Source organism: Schistocerca nitens, chromosome 2, assembly GCF_023898315.1.
Source record: "Schistocerca nitens isolate TAMUIC-IGC-003100 chromosome 2, iqSchNite1.1, whole genome shotgun sequence".
Taxonomy (NCBI): Eukaryota; Metazoa; Arthropoda; class Insecta; order Orthoptera; family Acrididae; genus Schistocerca; species Schistocerca nitens.
The window spans coordinates 481,807,327-481,820,969 of NC_064615.1; positions in this window are offsets into that span (position 1 = coordinate 481,807,327).

Here is a 13,643-nt window from a genome sequence, read left to right on the forward strand (position 1 = left end):
CTGCACTGCAACAAAAGCGTCCGGGAAGGGCTGCGCGTGTGCTGTTTCACCAAGACAACGCACCCGCACATCGAGCTAACGTTACGCAACAGTTTCTTCGTGATAACAACTTTGAAGTGATTCCTCATGCTCCCTACTCACCTGACCTGGCTCCTAGTGACTTTTGGCTTTTTACAGCAATGAAAGACACTCTCCGTGGCCGCACATTCACCAGCCGTACTGCTATTGCCTCAGCGATTTTCCAGTGGTTAAAACAGACTCCTAAAGAAGCCTTCGCCGCTGCCATGGAATCATAGCGTCAGCGTTGTGAAAAATGTGTACGTCTGCAGGGCGATTACGTCGAGAAGTAACGCCACTTTCATCGATTTCGGGTGAGTAGTTAATTAGAAAAAGTCGGAGGCCTTAGAACTTGAATGCACCTCGTACTCTATCCTGTGCAAGCTTCTTCATCTCCCAGTAACTACTGCAACCTACATCCTTCTGAATCTGCTTAGTGTATTCATCTCTTGGTCTCCCTCTACGATTTTTACCCTCCACGCTGCCCTCCAATACTAAACTGGTGATCCCTTGATGCCTCAGAACATGTCCTACCAACCGATCCCTCGTTCTAGTCAAGTTGTGCCACAAACTTCTCTTCTCCCCAATCCTATTCAATACCTCCTCATTAGTTATGTGATCTACCCATCTAATCTTCAGGATTCTTCTGCAGCACTACATTTCGAAAACTTCTATTCTCTTCTTGTCCAAACTATTTATCGTCCATGTTTCACTTCCATACATGGCTACACTCCATACAAATACTTTCAGAAAAGACTTCCTGACACTTAAATCAATACTATGTTAACAAATTTCTCTTCTTCAGAATGGCTTTCCTTGCCATTGCCAGTCTACATTTTATATCCTCTCTACTTATACCATCATCAGTTATTTTGCTCCGCAAATAGCAAATCTCCTTTACTACTGTAAGTGTCTCATTTCCTAATCTAATTCCCTCAGCATCACCCGACATAATTCGACTACATTCCATTATTCTCGTTTTGCTTTTGTTGATGTTCATCTTATATCCTCCTTTCAAGACACTGTCCATTCCGTTCAACTGCTCTTCCAAATTCTTTGCTGTCTCTGACAGAATTACAATGTCATCGGCGAACCTCAAAGTTTTTATTTCTTCTCCATGGATTTTAATACCTACTCCGAATTTTTCTTTTGTTTCCTTTACTGCTTGCTCAATATACAGATTGAATAACATCGGGGAGAGGCTACAACCCTGTCTCACTCCCTGCCCAACCGTGCTTCCCTTTCGTGCCCCTCGACTCTTATAACTCCCATCTGGTTTCTGTACAAATTGTAAATGGCCTTTCGCTCCCTGTATTTTAACCCTGCCATCTTCAGAATTTGAAAGAGAGTATTCCAGTCAACATTGTCAAAAGCTTTCTCTAAGTCTACAAATGCTAGAAACGTAGGTTTGCCTTTCCTTAATCTTCCTTAATCTAGCTTCTAAGATAAGTCGTAGGATCTGTATTGCCTCACGTCTTCCAATACTTCTACGGAATCCAAACTGATCTTCCCCGAGGTTGGTTTCTACTAGTTTTTCCATTCGTCTGTAAAGAATTCGCGTTAGTATTTTGCAGCCGTGACTTATTAAACTGATAGTTCGGTAATTTTCGCATCTGTCAACACCTGCTTTTTTTGGGATTGGAATTATTATATTCTTCTTGAAGTCTGAGGGTATTTCGCCTGTCTCATATATCTTGCTCACCAGATGGTAGAGTTTTGTCAGGACTGGCTCTCCCAAGGCTGTCCGTAGTGTTATCGCATGCGAAAGTGTGTAAACATTTTCTCCATAATCATCTTGATATTGAAGCTCTTTTGTCTGTGTTTGTTTTAACAAATATGTTTTTGAGCGGGGTCCACCTTTAGCCAAACACAATTTTGTTTATCGTCCCAGACATGTTTCACTGCAGTTGCAGCATCATCAGTGGTTTTTTTTTTATTGTTAAGGCTGTTATATATAAGGAATGTTCTTTACTGTTTAAATACATATAAATATTAGTTTCTAAATCGTAATTATAGGTTTTTGAAGAGCACATAAAATTGTGTATTCATACCTTCTTACCAGGTGGTGTGGTTTTCCTGCTGTATTACTTTTTTACAGTGACTGTTTTTCTTTACAGTTTGTCACCTGCAACTGTATACAACTTAATTTAGGCAAAACATTTACGCAAAAATTATGATTTCTAAACTGTTATGGCTATGCCTGAGATTAATAATTCATGTGAAAGGTTGTGTGTGTGTACGTGTGTGTGTGTGTGTGTGTGTGTGTGTGTATCTGTTTACATTATGTTTCACTTACGGTTTGTTTTTTCGTCATCTTTTTTACTGTCAAGTTCTATGAATAGAGTTGTCGCAGTCACTGCTTACCAGCTGTAGTAACAAGATGGCGGACAGTGGAACAGTAGAAAGTGTGAAAACAAGATGGCAGACACTGGAACAGTTGAAGATGTCATCATTGGCGGTTGTTTTGAATTTCTCAGAGAGGTGTGTGTGTGTGTGTGTGTGTGTGTGAAAAGAAGGAAGGAGGGAGAGAGAGAGAGAGAGAGAGAGAGAGAGAGAGAGAGAGAGAGAGTAGGTTTGAGGACTTATAATTATTATTATATATTATTATATTTATTTATCTTTAGTTTTGTGTGTGTGTATGTATGTATGTGTCTGTGAGTACGTGTCGGAGGGGGGGGGGGGGGGGGGCTCTATAGAACAGTAAACCAGAAACGACAATACAATAAGAAGTCGACGAACGTATACAAAAGAACGAAATAATCAATTGGACCCCGACAATCCGACAAGCTGCACTAAGATTGATAAAAGAGAAAAAAAGAAAATACCGAGAAACAACTAGAACAAATGACCCCACCTTTGAGCCAGTGTGGAATAGATTCAACACAACAATCAAAAGAATTATATCCGAATACAGGCAGAATAAAAAGACATCTGAAAAGAATTAGATTAAAGGGTCGGAGGAAAATTCTGGCACCGTTTCAAGACACTTACAGCCCAAAAAGTAAGAAAAAAAACCTGCCTGACAATTAATAAGGAACCTACAACCGACGAACGAGCAATAGCACAAACGTAGGACAGAACACGCATGAAGTTGCCAGGGCCCCAGCTGTAGGCAACGAAGAAGAGACGGAACTGACAGTACAAATCGCTGAAGAAGAAATAACGGATGCAGTAACGAGTGGGAAAAACACAGCACCTGGAGAAAATGCTTTGAGAAGACTAAATTTACGGAAGGTCGCACAAGAAACGATAATTTCGCTCCTTCTACATCTACATCTACATCTACATCTACATGATTACTCTGCAATTCACATTTAAGTGCTTGGCAGAGGGTTCATCGAACCACAATCATACTATCTCTCTACCATTCCACTCCCGAACAGCGCGCGGGAAAAACAAACACCTAAACCTTTCTGTTCGAGCTCTGATTTCTCTTATTTTATTTTGATGATCATTCCTACCTATGTAGGTTGGGCTTAACAAAATATTTTCGCATTCGGAAGAGAAAGTTGGTGATTGAAATTTCGTAAATACATCTCGCCGCGACGAAAAACGTCTTTGCTTTAATGACTTCCATCCCAACTCGCGTATCATATCTGCCACACTCTCTCCCCTATTACGTGATAATACAAAACGAGCTGCCCTTTTTTGCACCCTTTCGATGTCCTCCGTCAATCTCACCTGGTAAGGATCCCACACCGCGCAGCAATATTCTAACAGAGGACGAACGAGTGCAGTGTAAGCTGTCTCTTTAGTGGACTTGTTGCATCCCCACAATATTTTCTATGTGGTCTTTCCAACTGAAGTTGTTCGTAATTTTAACACCCAGGTACTTAGTTGAATTGACAGCCTTGATAATTGTACTATTTATCGAGTAATCTAATTCCAACGGATTTCTTTTGGAACTCATGTGGATCACCTCAAACTTTTCGTTATTTAGCGTCAGCCTGCCACACCATGCAGCAATCTTTTCTAAATCGCTTTGCAACTGATACTGGTCTTCGGATGACCTTAATAGACGGTAAATTACAGCATCATCTGCGAACAACCTAAGAGAATTGCTCAGATTGTCACCCAGGTCATTTTATAGATCAGGAACAGCAGAAGTCCCAGGACGCTTCCCTGGGGAACACCTGATATCACTTCAGTTTTACTCGATGATTTGCCGTCTATTACTACGAACTGCGACCTTCCTGGCAGGAAATCACGAATCCAGTCGCACAACTGAGACGATACCCCGTAGGCCCGCAGCTTGATTAGAAGTCGCTTGTGAGGAACAGTGTCAAAAGCTTTCCGGAAATCTAGAAACACGGAATCAACTTGAGATCCCCTGTCGATAGCGGCGAATAAAGAGCTAGCTGCGTTGCACAAGAACGATGTTTTCTGAAACTATGCTGATTACGTATCAATAGATCGTTCCCTTCGAGGTGATTCATAATGTTTGAATGCAGTATATGCTCCAAAACCCTACTGCAAACCGACGTCAATGATATAGGTCTGTAGTTCGATGGATTACTCCTACTACCCTTCTTAAACACTGGTGCGACCTGCGCAGTTTTCCAATCTGTAGGTACAGATCTATCGGTGAGCGAGCGGTTGTATATGATTGCTAAGTAGGGAGCTATTATATCAGCGTAATCTGAAAGGAACTTAATCGGTATACAATCTGGACCTGAAGACTTGCCCGTATCAAGCGATTTGAGTTGCTTCGCAACCCCTAACGTATCTACTTCTAAGAAACTCATGCCAGCAGCTGTTCGTGTTTCAAATTCTGGAATATTCCATTCGTCTTCCCTGGTGAAGGAATTTCGGAAAACTGCGTTCAATAACTCCGCTTTAGCGGCACAGTCGTCGGTAACAGTACCATCGGCACTGCGCAGCGAAGGTATTGACTGCATCCTGCCGCTTGTGTACTTTACATACGACCAGAATTTCTTCGGATTTTCTACCAAATTTTGAGACAATGTTTCGTTGTGGAACCTATTAAAGGCATCTCGCATTGAAGCCCGTGCCAAATTTCGCGCGTCTGTAAATTTTAGCCAATCTTCGGGATTTCGCGTTCTTCTGAACTTTGCATGCTTTTTCCGTTGCCTCTGCAACAGCGTTCGGACCTGTTTTGTGTACCATGGGGGATCAGTTCCATCTCTTACCAGTTTACGAGGTATGAATCTCTCAATTGCTGTTGCTACTATATCTTTGAATTTGAGCCACATCTCGTCTACATTTGCATAGTCAGTTCGGAAGGAATGGAGATTGTCTCTTAGGAAGGCTTCTATTGACACTCTATCCGCTTTTTTAAATAAAATTGTTTTGCGTTTGTTTCTGGTGGATTTGGAAGAAACGGTATTGAGTCTAGCTACAACGACCTTGTGATCACTAATCCCTGTATCAGTCATGATGCTCTATATCAGCTCTGGATTGTTTGTGGCTAACAGGTCAAGTGTGTTTTCGCAACCATTTACAATTCGCGTGGGTTCGTGGACTAACTGCTCGAAATAATTTTCGGAGAAAGCATTTAGGACAATCTCGGAAGATGTTTTCTGCCTACCACCGGGTTTGAACAAGTATTTTTGTCAACATATCGAGGGAAGGTTGAAACGCCACCAACTATAACCGTATGAGTGGGGTATTTATTTGTTACGAGACTCAAATTTTCTCTGAACTGTTCAGCAACTATATCATCGGAGTTTGGGGGTCGGTAGAAGGAGCCAATTATTAACTTAGTTCGGCTGTTAAGTATAACCTCCACCCATAGCAATTCGCACGGAGTATCTACTTCGACTTCACTACAAGATAAACCACTACTGACAGACACAAACACTCCACCACCAATTCTGCCTAATCTATCTTTCCTGAACACCGTCTGAGACTTCGTAAAAATTTCTGCAGAACTTATTTCAGGCTTTAGCCAGATTTCTGTACCTATAACGATTTCAGCTTCTGTGCTTTCTATTAGCGCTTGAAGCTTAGGGACTTTCCCAGCACAACTACAACAATTTACAATTGCAATTCCGACTGTTCCTTGATCGAAGCACGTCCTGTATTTGCCATCCACCCTTTGAGGTCGCAGCCCACCCCGTACTTTCCCGAGGCCTTCTTACCTAAAAAACCGCCCAGTCCACGCCACACAGCCTCCGCTACCCATGTAGCTGCCAGCTGAGTGTAGTGAACTCCTGACCTATTCAGCGGAACCCGAAACCCCACCAACCTATGGCGCAAGTGATGGAATCTGCAGCCAACATGGTCGCAAAACCGTCTGAGCCTCTGATTCAGACCCTCCACCCGGCTCTGCACCAAAGGTCCGCAGTCGGTTCTGTCAACGATGCTGCAGATGGTGAGCTCTGCCTTCATCCTGTAAGCAAGACCGGCAGCCTTCACCAAATCAGATAGCCGCTGGAATCGAGAGAGAATTTCCTCAGATCCAAAGCGACACACGTCATTAGTGCCGACATGTGCCACCACCTGCAGCTGGCTGCATCCTGTGCTCTTCATGGCATCCGGACAGACCTTTTCCACATCAGGAATGACTCCACCCGGAATGCACACGGAATGCACACTGGATTTCTTCCCCTCCTTAGCCGCCATATCCCTAAGGGGCCCCATTACGCGCCTAACATTGGAGCTCCCAAATACCAATAAGCCCACCCTCTGTGATTGCCCGGATCTTGAAGGCTGAGAATCATCCTCTGAAACAGGGCAGCCAGCTGCATCTGGCTCAGCCAGTGGCAGTACCTGAAACCTGTTTGTCAGACGCACCGGGGAGGCTTTCTGATCAGCCTCCGGGGACGTCTTTCGCTGTCTGCCACGCCTTGGAACGACCTCCCAATCAACCACAGGCGAGGGCTCAGCCCCACTGTGGGCAGCAACCGAGGCAACCACAGCGGCAGACCGATCTGGGGACAGACGGGACGAGGTTGACATCCCCGTGATACCCAAGTCCGGCTCCCGACAGTGGTGCCTATTGACAACAGCCTCAAGCTGCGCGACCGAAGTCAGCGCCGCCTGCAGCTGTGAGAGAAGGGATGCCAACTCAGCCCTCATCCGAACACAGCAATCACAGTCCCTGTCCATTCTAATCGATGTTGAACAACAGTTACTGAAACACGAGTACCTAGATAACGCAAGGGAAACACGCAAAGCATTTATGAACTAACCTGTACAAATGCTTAACGACTGCGCTACAATCTGCCTGAATTTACGATTACAGTAACTAAAACTGGAAATTAAATCTCCTATACGAAACTCACACGCAATTTAAGTAAGAGTCTACTAAATAAACACAGAAAAGAAGCTATATACGTATTTTTCTGCGCTGTCGATGTGCACCAACTGGGAGCTCAGACGGCAGGGAGCACACAACTACTGAATGAACAATGAGACAACATCCGAAACAGGGAGAAAAGACAAAGTTATAACAACAGCCAAGCCAGATGAACCGAAAATGAACCCAACCTCATACAGACCATATACACTGAAAACCGTCATCGGAAAAACATATGAACGGGTATTAGCAGATTGATTACGAAAATATGTGGAACAACGCCAATTGATCCCCTCTATTCAAGCAGGATTTAGAAAAAATCATTCTTTCCACTTTGCACTACTGAAAGTATCCTGTGATGTGACAAACGCCATCAGTACCGGACAGTGCACGATCGTTGTATTCCTTTATATGGGGCGTGCTTTCGATTAGATCCGGTAGAACGGGCTTCTGATGAAGTTGTTAAAAATTTGAAATTTTCAAAAATGACGATATAATATAAGGACAAATCACAGGAAGGCGGTGCAAAATACATGTTGGCGGTGAAACCTCCGACTACTTCAGACAAATGTTTGTACTGAGTTACAGACTTAAAAACAGACAGAATATAAAGAAAGGCAAACACTTATCTCACCCAACTAGAGACAAGAATGACGCTCAGACTAACTGACAAGGCCAAGTACTTAGATGTTCAGTATAATAAATATCTAAAATGGAAAACATACCACACCGAAACACCAAACAAAGTGAGGAAAATCCAAGGATTAGTACCCCTGGTTCAAGGTAGACTCAAAGAACATAGCAATAAGATAGCAATCCGCACATACAAAGTCTTAACTTGGCCAATCCTAGAGTATGGTGCACCAGCCCTAGCGGGCGTGACACACACCTTAGCCAACAAAATTTACCCTACCGGCTGGGGACTCCTGAGAAGCTTCATGACATTGAACAACACTATACCGAGGGAAGAAGTGTACGACGCTGCAAGAGTGACCCCAGTACATACACGGTTAGTCAACCTCAGAGGAAAATGTGGTAGCCGTATCGTACACAATATGCCATTTAGAACACTTATTAACGGGCAAACCAACAAAGGCCAGGAAACCCAGATATAAGAATATGCATGTAAACAGAACTATAGCTCAAAAAGACTACAAAAATCCTTTTATATTTAACGCTGGAAAATGCTGCTCCTAACATGAAAAGAAAAAAAAAGCTCTCTTATCTAGATAAAATAATGTAAAACAACGAGATCAACAAAACAGCTGCATGTGCAACAACAGAACACCATCCTAAACAAAGAAAAAACGAAATATGAAACTAAGGAAACAAAATGTAGAACGACAAGGCTGAATAGAGCCTAAGAAAGATCCCAGACAGCCCGTTCTCTCCCCTTCAGGGGTGGGAATGAATAAAAAGCCCGCTGCAGCCAGGTGAACACGGTCTCTTGTGTCAAACGGGCTTAACGCTGTGATTTGTGGCGCCGACGTTCAACAAGTAGAATGTACGTTGCGAAAATGAGGAGAAGATAGATGTAAGATCGGTATTCTTCTCTCCCTCCATTCCCCTCTTCCTCTAGTTATTTTCTTTCAGTTACTGTCTTTCTCTTCAGTTTGTTTTGAATGGCGACGGTAGTCCAAGAGGAGGCACTAGTTCTCAAGCGCACATATATTGATGCACGAGTGAAAAATGTTGTATTTTATGAGTACAAGTTAATATATTTCCGTGAATTAAGAAAACATTTCAAAACCTATAATAATTTGGAGAAACAACCGACACAAAAATTGAATATATTTTTACTACAGCAATTCTGTTCAAAAATTTTACGTGCAAACATTGTGCAACAGTTCTATTTAATACGCAGTTCCTCTTGTCAATTAAAGGCCAGTTACAAGCACTCGATCGACCTCTAATGGAGTTCTTCAGAATCAAATCCGCTTGTACCTTATAACAAAAATTTTCATACAACAAAAGTCGGTTCTGATGTAACATAAGAACATAACATTTCGCAACATTATTCTGTTACTCTTTTTCTCATTTTTGAAAATTATCGTCTACATCGAGTTTTATTGTCACTTTATTAAATAATGAGTTTCGGTCGGAAACGGACCGTCCTCAGATATAATGTGGCATCAGAATCAGGCATAACAAATAACAGCTTTAACCAAGCATCATGCCATAAACAAATATGTTAATTCAAGTATAATTATAGACGTCATGCAGCACACAGTAGATCTATGACGGAGCATAGATTCTTGCCGTATCATCAGGTTAGTGATTTTTGGACTAGGAATATCGTGAAGCGCGCAAATTGACTAATTTCATCTTTTACATTGAGAATTATATTTCTCATCATGACTGTATTAATGATAGAGGGCTGACTGCCTCAATCGTTTTGCTAGCAAGTGTTACTTGAATGTGGCGGCTCACGAGAGACGGAAATTTTAGCTCATCTATGACGGAGCTGCAAGCAACCAGATAGTAATCAGTAAAGAAATTTCTAGAAAACATCTGCATCGTACGTTTTCTCGCCCAGAACGTGCGCCACCATTATCTTTTTACCTCTGGTATCCTAAATGCCACCACTTCTGTCTGCTCTCGGCATTGTTTCTCTTATTTCCTATTTTAGACTGCCCTCGTTGGCTACCAAAAGCCTTAAGCCTAACAATGTACAAGTCGACAAACCGTCAATACATGACAAGGTCTCCTTCCACATCATTCCCAATCCTAGCTTGTTCTCTGCCTCTAATGATTTCGTTGTCATTTGGACGTTAAAAACTAATCTTCAGTCATATATTGTTTCCCTGACTTTAGAACCTTGTCCATTGAACACGGTGAATAATTCACGTCAAAATAATGCTAGCTGAAAGGAGAAAACGATTTTCTGACGTGATTTCTTCTACGGTTCTCATTCCATATGTGCCAAAATTATTCGAGCTGCCTCACTACCTTCATCCCTCTACCGAAATCCAGAGCCAACAATATGCCATAATCACGCTTTTTCTGTTTGAACCATGTTCTCTACCGCTTAAAGAACAATCTTCATAATCTTCAAACAAGCAACAGCCAATGCCTCACCCCAAGAACAATGCAAGGTCCTCAAAAACGGCGACTCTTAAATACATGTATAATGGTAATATAATATACGAGAGCTATTCGGAAAGTAAGGTGCGATAGGACGTGAAATGGAAACCACAGTGAAAATCAGATGAAGCATCACACAGATGTGTTGGGCAGTGTCTCTAGTTTGTCTGTCGATCGCGTCACTTCGCTCTCTTCAGTTCTGAGAGCGCAGTGAGTACGTAAAGGTGCTTAGAAGAATAGTGTCTCCCGCCAAGTATGGATGGTTCAAATGGCTCTGAGCACTATGGGACTTAACATCTATGGTCATCAGTCCCCTAGAACTTAGAACTACTTAAACCTAACTAACCTAAGGACAGCACACAACACCCAGCCATCACGAGGCAGAGAAAATCCCTGACCCCGCCGGGAATCGAACCCGGGAACCCGGGCGTGGGAAGCGAGAACGCTACCGCACGACCACGAGATGCGGGCCCGCCAAGTATGGGGGCCTGGTGTGAGATTTCGCCTCATGCCAAGCAGCCCGCATAACACAGCTGTCATTCATTTCCTTCTATATGACAATTCTCGGCCGCACTCTGCAGGGGCAATGAAGATGCTCGGGCGGCGTTTTCGAAGGGAAGTGTTTGATCACTCACAATAGAGCCCGTCATTTACTCTCCCTAAGTTTCATCTCTGCTCACACGAACGGCTGACTATGAAGACAACATTTTGGCACAGACAACGAGCTATAGACCAGCGTAGAGAATTGGCAGAAGCTTAGGCGGCTGCATTCTATGATGAGCGTATTGGTAAGTTGGCACAAAGCTACGAGAAATGTCTAAATCGGAGCGGCGACTATGTAGAGAAGTAGCTGGAAGGTGTAGCTAACTGTTGCAAATAAAACATTTTTGATTTTCACAGTGGTTTCCATTTTGCGACCGATCGGACCTTACTTCCTGAATAGGCCTTTTACTAACAGTATTAATATTATATTAAAAATGTGAAGGTAACACTGTCTATTACGTTTTCACCACCAAGCTGCTGAACCGATAGTTTCAACATTGAGGAAGAACATAGGCTAAGTAGTAGGGCATGGCCAGCATCAGGCCACTTTGTTAGTGTGGCTTACACACATCAGGAGCAAGCAAACATTCAGGGGCAGACCTAATGTTCTCCTTTGATTGACAGGTCCTTAACCTATTGTTCTTCTAAGCGGTTTATGACCCCCTGGGGATAATTCATCCTTCTGAGAAATCCGCCTACTCCTCCCCCTCCCACTCCTCCTATCCCTCCCCCATTCCTCCTACCCCACCCCTCTGGGAACCCCATCGCCGATATAACCATATATTTGATATCAAATTAATTGACTACTTAATTAAATCGTTCAATTAATTAACACCTCCCATCCTGGGAAACACCCTAGCTATCCCCCTTTCCCCCACCTGGGAATTAGCGGGAAAAAGCCTCACTTGATTGTAGTACACAGAACATAGTTTAAACAGTTTCTGGTAAACAAGGCAGTGTGTGGAATATTGTTTACTTAAACAACTTAATGGATACAAGGTAGTGTATGGAATATAATTTATTTATTTATTTAAAGAAACTGGCCGGAAATCGATTGCAGTGGACAAGGCATTGTGTGGAATATTGTTTATTTAAACAATTTATGGGTTACATAGCAGAGGCTATATTGTTTATTTATAAAAAAATTCAATTTTCAGGGATTAGATCTCTCTTGCTCATCATTCTGTATGGTTTGGGAAGATGCAAGTCCAGTCAGATGCTTCAGAAAGAAGTAATTGAATTGACTGCTCTTTCCTCATTCCGATCACACAAGGTATACTGTCACCATAACTCACCGCACATAAAAACCTTTCGCACCGACCGCAGAGCATTGTGTGCCCACAGCCCCTCCGCTTTGCTTTGCATATTCCCACAACCGCTGTTGACTGCCGCACAGAGGAGAAGTCACGGTAGCTACAAGTGGCTGCAACCCTTTGATATCGATACCGTAAGACCGTATCCGTCGTGTGCCACTACTGTGCTTGCACACGCCCTCAGTCGCAGTCGGATCGAGCCACAAAAAATGCAGCGTTTACCAGGTGAACCCGCACCTGTGGATGTCTTGGCAACAGTCCTTCACTCTGTCAGATTGATTGAATAATTAATTTTACCTTGCTTCCTATTGGTGGATACTAGGATCGGAATATTTGGCGTGATTTGACCCTGCAACCACCCGGTTTCCAAACCGTACTGGATTTTTCCCCCTGCCTCGTATCAGTGGATACTGGCACAGGTAGGTCATTTGGTAGGAAGTCCATTGCATTGGAGGTAGCTGAAAGATTAAATTTCAGTTCAGTTGCATGCTATCCCCTTAAGAAAATCAGGCGAGCGGCTGGACAGCTGTGTTTGTTTACAGTACCACTACCGGAAACCATTAATTGACCAGTCAGGAATCTGATGCTGCGACTGAATTTTCAAAGCACTCAGCTGGTTCTCTCAGCTACACCAGAACGAAGAATGAGAAGGAGGAGGGGGAGGACGAGAAGGGAGGGTGTTCTCCATGATAGAATAGTGACAACAACAAATGCCACTGCAAGGCAGAGCATACTGCTGTGTACTGAGAAACACGATCCCAGTAATTGTGATAGATAGATGCCTGAGATTGCTGAAAACAGTCGTACATACAGCTTATCTCTTAGATGTCCATACACAACAAGCCCGTCCCCTCGTACACCGCCGGAGGAATCTGCCACAATCGTTCACGTGCGCCAGAGTGCCAGAGTGCACCATCCCGGCCATGGAACGCATGTTGTCAATACGATTAGTACAAACACTTGGCGGTGATCGATATTGAACAGCTCAATTTTTCACGGAGAATACATGCCAAACACGCAACTACAGAGACAGTCCAACACATACTGAGTATTAGTTCGCAATTTAGCTATGCAGAGGGTGCCATCACCGGGACTTGTAGTTGAAACTGTGGGCCAGAACCGACTAGCCAGCTGGCTGGAACTTTTCTTTGTACTAGAAGCTCGTGAGGGCCTTAAGCCAGAAATGACCATTCGTTCCAGCCACGGGCTACCTCCGCCACGCGCTCTGCACGTCCTAGGAAACGAGCCACATATTTATCACTGTAACTGAAATTAAATGTTACGATTGGAGCTCCAATCTGATGACATTAGACAATGAGTGAAGTGCCGGTAATACCTCCTGCTGACAGCTGTGTCTCTGGAAATATCAATATCTGTATCCCTTT